Here is a 7,593-nt window from a genome sequence, read left to right as displayed (position 1 = left end):
TCTCCCTTGCTCATGCTCTCTCTCTCTCTCTAAAATAAAAAATAAATGAACAATAAAACATTATGCTTTTACAGATTCTTTCTGGGCAGCTGATTTTGCTAAATCTCATCTAGGACCAGTTGAAAGGTTTAGAAACTGTCAACACAGAAAATATGGTAAGTACCAGTCTCCCATGTCTCTATTTTTTTTTAATTTCATTTATTTATTTTGAGAGAGAAAGTGGGTGTGGGGAAGGTATCAGGGAGAGAGGGAAAGAGAGAACCCCAAGTACACTCCCCACTGTCAGTGCAGAGTCCAGTGCAGGGCTCCATCTCATGAACTATGAGATCATGACCTGAGTCGAAATCAAGAGCCAGACACTAAACCAACTGAGCCACCCAGGCACCTCTCCCACGTATATTTAAAAACAAAAATAACACTAGATCACCCTACCCCCATAATGACAATTTTAGTATTTTCTTTTGAAATATCAAATCACCTCTAAACATTACTGACTCCCATAAACATTTCTGTCTCCCGCCTGCCTACTCTCTCTCTCTCCTGTCCTTCTCCTCCTTTCCTTTCTTTTCTCTATGATCTCTCTCCCACTGCTTTTCCACTGCCCTGCACACATCTATCTTCCTATTGGGTAAGCCTTCACTGATCTCTATTCCAGAAAGTTGGCAGGTTTCATTTGAATTGGTTAAGAGAGCATTGCTGCCACCTACCGTTAAAACTAAGGCACGAAGATGAATACAAAGAGACCTGATAATAATAACAGGTAACAAAAAAACAATACTAGTGTGATGTTTACTACACTTTGGGCACTGTTCAAGGTACTTCATATACATTGATTCATTTAATCATCACAAGAAGAGATGCTATTATCAATTTAGTGGTGTGAGTTTAGGGATACTAGGGAAGTAAAAACTGAGGTACCTCATGCGTGAATAACTTTTCCAAGGTCACAGGACTCAAGACTATGCAATTCTGATATTTTTCTTTCTTTTTTTTTTTTTTTTAATTTTTTTTTTTCAACGTTTATTTATTTTTGGGACAGAGAGAGACAGAGCATGAACGGGGGAGGGACAGAGAGAGAGGGAGACACAGAATCTGAAACAGGCTCCAGGCTCTGAGCCATCAGCCCAGAGCCTGACGCGGGGCTCGAACTCACGGACCGTGAGATCGTGACCTGGCTGAAGTCGGACGCTTAACCGACTGCGCCACCCAGGCGCCCCTGATATTTTTCTTTCTATCATACTATACATTCTCCCCGGATTGTAATTAAGACAATGTTTTAAGGTGTATACTTGTAAATATTTTTGTACTTCCCTGTTTAAATACTCTGTTAATTTCTCATCATATATATATTAACAGAATATTCTTGGACACCTACTCCATGCCAGCAGTCATTCTTCTCCATGTCATCTGAGCCTCGCAGTTTAGTGGAGAAAAGGGTAATAGTTTCCCTAGAACAGTTAAGGAAAAAAAAGGTTTATAGGGCTACTAACTGACTTGCTTACAATTACACAACTAGTAAATTACAGAACCTAATTTAACCCAGGTCAGTTTCACTCCTGACCTACCTTCTCTGAGTTCTCTGACTTAACTATATATTCCTCAGTCCATGAAATTTCCATTGCATCCTTACCATAACATTACTACCCACCCATTTTATTTGACAGAGTAGGCTTCTGTACCTTAAACACATTAGTGCCTGACCAGAACAGAAAATAATAGCCACAGCTAGAGTCCAGACTCCTCTGCCCTCTTTAGAGGTAGAAGTTAAAATTTCCTAGGTGCTCAGTTGATGAACTCCTGTTGTTTAGGAGGCAAAGCAGGTAAGAATGTATTACCCTAATCCAAGACTATAGTATGTGATTTACAGCCTAGGATTCTCCCCAGGACAAACTCTGGAGCAGTAGGGATCCCTGGCTGCCTCTCAGGCAGGCACTGTGAACCTGCATCTGTCACAGAGCAGTACATATCAGGGTAGCTATCCCGTGACAACTACATTTGAATTCCTCCACCGTGCAAGCGTAAAGCATTAGTTGTAAGAATAGGAAGAAAAGTGTTTCTTTACACATCTTAATATATGAGGGCTTTGGAGTGTTACAACGTCACCCTGTAAAGTACTAGTTTCAAACATGCTAATTTACAATAAGTCACTTTAGGAATAATTAGGAAAGTAGGAGCAATTTGGAAATTAAGAAGAGGTTCTTTTTGTGGTGCTTCAGAGGCGGTAGGCTGCTTCAGGATGAAGCCGAACATCTCTTTCCCAGCTACTGGCTGCCAGAAACTCATTGACGTGGATGATAAATGCAAACTTCGAAGGGAATGGCCACAGAAGCTGCTGATGCTCTTGGTGAAGAGTGGAAGGGTTACATGGTCCGAACCAGTGGTGGCAATGACACACAGGGCTTCTCCATGAAGCAGGGCATCTTGACCCATGGCTGTGTCCGCCTGCTGCTGAGTAAGGGGCATTCCTACTACCGACAAAGGAAGACTGGGGAAAGAAAGTGCAAATTTGATCGGGGTTGCATTGTGGATGCCAATCTCAGTGTTCTCAACTTGGTTATTGTGAAAAAAGGGGAGAAGGATACTCCTGGACTCACTAGTATTAGTGTGCCTCGTCACCTGGGGCCCAAAAGAGCTAGCAGAATCCGCAAACTTTTCAATCTCTCTAAAGAAGATGATGGCCACTCATATGTTGTGAGAAAGACCCTAAAAGAAGGTAAGAAACCAAGAACCAGAGCACCCAGGGCTCAACATCTTGTTATTCCATGTGTCCTCCAACACAAACGATAGCGTATTGCTTCGAAGAAACAGTGTACTATGAAAAATAAGCAAGAGGCTGCAAAATATGATAAACTTTTGGCCAAGAGAATGAAGGAGGCCAAAGGAAAATGCCAGGAACAGATCGTCAAGAGACAGAGGCTGTCTTCTCTGAGAGCTTCTACTTCTGAGTCCAGTCAAATATGAGATTATCTACGAGTAACAAATAAATAAGATCAGACATCAAAAAAGAAGAAGAAAGAAAAAAGAAGATGAGGTCTCCAGTCATTCATTAAATATTTGTTAAAATGAGTCACATTTTATCGACTTTTGAAATATATAATAAGTCATAGCAGTTGAGCTCTTTTCCTGAGGAGACACAGACCAGATGGAGAGGTGGCATGCTTTGATAGAAAAGGTCTAACTAGGAATAAAAAATAAACTAGGCTGGAGATCTTTTACAAATATGAAGCTTCTAAACCTTCGTACCATTTATGAAACCTAATCTATAGCACCCCACAATATTTTTTTAAGATTTATTTTTATTTATTTTGAAAAAGAGAGAGAGAGAGACCACAAGTATTGGAGTGGCAGAGAGAAAGGCAGAGAGAGAATCCCAAGCAGGCTCTGCATTGCCACCGCAGAGCCCAACATAGGGCTCAATCTCACAAACCATGAGATTATGACCTGAGCCATAATCAAGAGTCGAGCCCCTAAGCAACTGTGCCCCTGGTTGGTTCAATAGGTAGAGCATGTGACTCTTGATCTTGGGGTCATGAGTTCAAACCCCATGTTGGGCATGCAGATTACTTAAAAAAATAAATAAGTAAAAAAAGAATTCATTAAAGTTCATATTGGATAGAAATCTTGTCCTAAAATTTCTTTTTTTTTTTTTGAAGATTTATATCCCAGGCTTATAATATCTATATAATCTTTTTAATTTTATTTATCTCAGTGGTTCATTCATAGTTCATCTTAAGCTTTAATTCAATTAGATTCAAGGCAATTTAACACATATCTATTGAGCATTTTCTGTATGCAAAGCTCTGTGATTAGCCCCCAAAGTCTGAAATTTGTCCCTCACCCCTGCCATGTGTAAGAAAAGCTTAGAGAGTTTTTAACAACTATATGCAAATGAATGAAACTGGACTGCTTTTTTAACACCATATACAAAAATAAACTCAAAATGGGTGTAAGACTTAAATGTAAGACCGGAAACCATAAAATTCCTAGAAGAAAACAGAGGAGGTAAGCTCTATGACATTGCTTTTGGCAATTTTTTTTTTGGATCTGTCTCTCAAGGCAAAGACAGCAAAAGCAAAACTAAACTATTGGGACTACATCAAACTAAAAAACTTTTGCACAGCAAAGGAAACCATCAACAAAACAAAAAGGCGATCTGCTGAATGGGAGAAGATATTTGTAAATTATATGTATCCCATAAGGGGTTAACATTCAAAATATATAAAGAACTCCTATAACTCAATATCAGAAAAACAATCCAATTAAAAAATGAACAGAGCTGGGTGCCTGGGTGGCTCAGTCAGTTAAAGCATCTGACTTCAGCTCAAGTCATGATCTCACAGTTCATGAGTTTGGGTCCCACCTCAGGTGAGCTTGAGCCCTGCTTTGGGTGAGCCCTGCTTCTCCCTCTTTCTCTGCCCCTTGCTCATTGTGCTCTCTCTCTCCCTCTCTCTCTCTCTCTCAAAAAAAAAAAAAAAAGAAGAGAGAAAGAAAGAAAGAAAATGAATAGAGGCCCTGTCACTTTTCCAAAGAAGACATCCAGATGGCTAACAGACACACTAAAAGATGTTCAGCATCACTCATCATCAGGGAAATGCAAATCAAAATCTCAATGAGATATCACCTTACACCTGTCAGAATGGCTAGTATCAAAAAGACGGTGGGGGGGGGGGGATGACAAGAAATAACAAATGTTGGCAACAAAGTGGAGAAAAGGGAACTCCTTGGTGGGAATGCAAATTGGTACAGCCACTGTGGAAAAGTGTGGAGGTTTTTCAAAAAATTAAAAATAGAACTACCATATGATCCAGCAATTCCACTTCTGGATATTTAGCCAAAGAAAATGAAAACACTAATTCAAAAAGACATATGAACTGCTATGTTTATTGCAGCATTACTTACAATATCCAACATACAGAACAACCTAAGTGTCCATTGATAGATGAATGGATAAAGAGGATGTGGTATAAATAAAAAATTTTAAAGAAAAAACAATTTTTAAGGGGATGTGGTGTGTGTGTATATATATATATATATATATATATATATATATATATATTTACACATGTATATACATATATATACATATACAATACCATATATATATACATATACCATATATACATATATATGTATACCATATAAATACATATACAGTACCATATATATATATATATATATACACACACACACACACCATATATATATACATATACAATGGAATATTACCTAGTCATAAAAAAGAGTGAAATCTTGCCAATTGCAACAATATGGATGGACCTAAAGGGTACTCTGCTAAAGGAAATAACTCATACAAAGATAAATACCATATGATTTCACTTACATGTGCAATCTAAAATATAAAGCAAACAGATAAGCAAAATAAAAGAGAAACAGACACAGATATAGAGAATATATTGTTATTTGCCAGAGAGGAGAATAGGGGGTATGAATGAAATAAATGAAGGAGAGTAAGAGGTATGATGTTCTAGTTATAAAATAAATAAGTTGTGGGAATGAAAAGTACAGATTAGGGAATATAGTCAATGATATTGTAATATCTATATGGTAACATATAGTAGACATATTGTGATGACCATTTCTTGGCATATATAAATATTGAATCACTATTGTACACCTGAAACTAATATTTTATGTCAATCATTGTTCAATTAAAAAAATAAAGAACAGCTCTCTTTTCCCATGTAGAGTTAAGTCAATTATGAAAAGTGTACATTCTCAGAAATACAGAAAAAGAAAGGATCACCACTCTGTCACTTGTGAAAGCTGTCTTGAAAGAATTAAGTTTCCCTTTTTAAGCCAAAACCTAAAATTGAAATGCATATAAACCCCTAAAGGCAGTAAATAACAATCTACCTAAATTCAGGACTGAAGAAAAAGGAATTATTTCAAAGTGTAGAACTTCTTGGACTTTCTCAAGCACTGACTTCTTAATGATAAACCTGTCTGTGAAATTTACTCCTTAATTCTTTTCCATCTTCTTGATTTTCCAAGTTAAATTCTTTTTTAATTTTATTGTAGGATAATTGGCAAATATAATGTAATGATTTGATAAGAATATACATTATACGGTGATTACCAAGATCAAGATAATCAACACATCACCACCCCACATAGTTAATAGTTAGCATAGTTAGCTCTGTGTGTGTGTGTTAAGAATGCTTAAGATCTACTCCCAGCAAATTTCTTTTTTTTTATGTTTATTATTTATTTTGATAGGGAGAGAGTGAGCAGGAGAGGGGCAGAGAGAGGGAGAGAGAATCCCACCCAAGCAAGCTCCATGCTGTCAGCGCAGAGCCTAACACAGGACTCAAACTCATGAACAGTGACCTGAGCTGAAATCAAGAGTCAGATGCTTAACCAACTGAGCCACCTAGGCACTGCCTCCACCCCACCCCCCACCCCAGGCAAATTTCAAGTGTACAATACTATATTCTTAACTACAGTCACCAAATCTTGTTTCTCATCTTCCCGTTCTACCTTCAGGGTACCAACAATAAATCAAAGGACACCCCCTGTGGCTGTAGTAGGCATTGTGATCTAATATGCTTTCAATTTTTAAGGTTTGTCCCCTATATACTATATATTTGAGAAACAAACAGCGGAGATAACACAATGCTAGAACAAACTCCTCTTTATCCCAAAGGTAAGCAGAGTCTCAAATGCATCTAAGCATCTCTAGCCTCCCTGGCTTGGTTGCTGTTTCCCAAGCCTGGAAGGCGTATTCCCACATTTCATGGGTTGAACCGAGTCCACCAAAAAGAAATGTTGAAGTCTTAACTCTCAGTACCTATGAAAGTGACCTCTTTTGGAAAAGGGTCTTTGCAGATGTAATCAAGTTGTGATGAGGTCCTACTGGATTGGGCCTAAATCCAATCACTGTGTCCTTACAGAAAAAGGAATGCCAAGGGTTGCCAGTAAGGATTAGAAGCCAAAAGAGACAAGGAACAGATTCTCCCTCAGAGCCTCCAAAAGGGACCCAACCCTGCTGACACTTTGATTTCAGACTTCTGGCCCTGCAAAGTATAAGAGAATAAATTTCTGTTGTAAGCCACTCAGTTTGTGGTACTTTGTTAGAGCAGCTCTATGAAACCAAATACACCACTGTAGGTGGTAGGTGTAGCTGTTCCTTCTACCTGGAATAGTCTTCCTCCAGACATGGATAACTCACCTCCGTCATGCATTTGCTTAGTGAGGCTTTCCCTGACACTCTAGTCAAAACCACTACCCCTCACCCCTGTGCTGCCAATCCCCTTACCCTGCTCTACTTTTTTTAATTAAAAAAAATTTTTGTAGTGTTTATTTTTGAGAGAGAGAGACAGAGAGCAAGTGGGGGAGGAGCAGAGAGAATGGGAGACAGAAACTGAAGCAGGCTCCAGGCTCCAAGCTGTCAGCACAGAGACCAATTCAGGGCTCGAACTCATGAACCATGAGATCATGACCTGAGCCAAAGTCAGATGCTTAACAAACTGAGCCACCCAGCCACCCCACTCCTTTTTCTTTTTTTTTTTTAAAGAAAACTACTTTATTAGGGCACCTGGGTGACTCAGTTGGTTGAGCATCCAACTTGATTTT

At 38.6% G+C, this 7,593-nt stretch overlaps 1 protein-coding gene and 1 pseudogene across 1 annotated transcript in view; both read left to right on the top strand.

Moving 5' to 3' along the window:
• The window catches only part of AFF1 (ALF transcription elongation factor 1), a 255,761-nt gene that overhangs the window by 1,885 nt on the left and 246,283 nt on the right, over window positions 1-7,593 (top strand). The window contains exon 2 of the mRNA XM_058721978.1: window positions 75-155. The gene's annotated coding sequence lies outside the window, so the exon portion shown is untranslated. The remainder of the gene's footprint in view (window positions 1-74; window positions 156-7,593) is intronic.
• Window positions 2,169-3,319, top strand: LOC131507358 (small ribosomal subunit protein eS6-like; annotated as a pseudogene).

This window comes from Neofelis nebulosa, chromosome 3 (genome assembly GCF_028018385.1).
Source record: "Neofelis nebulosa isolate mNeoNeb1 chromosome 3, mNeoNeb1.pri, whole genome shotgun sequence".
NCBI lineage: Eukaryota > Metazoa > Chordata > Mammalia > Carnivora > Felidae > Neofelis > Neofelis nebulosa.
The sequence above is the reverse complement of the archived record's forward strand: the minus strand, read 5'-3'. Positions and strand labels throughout refer to the sequence as shown.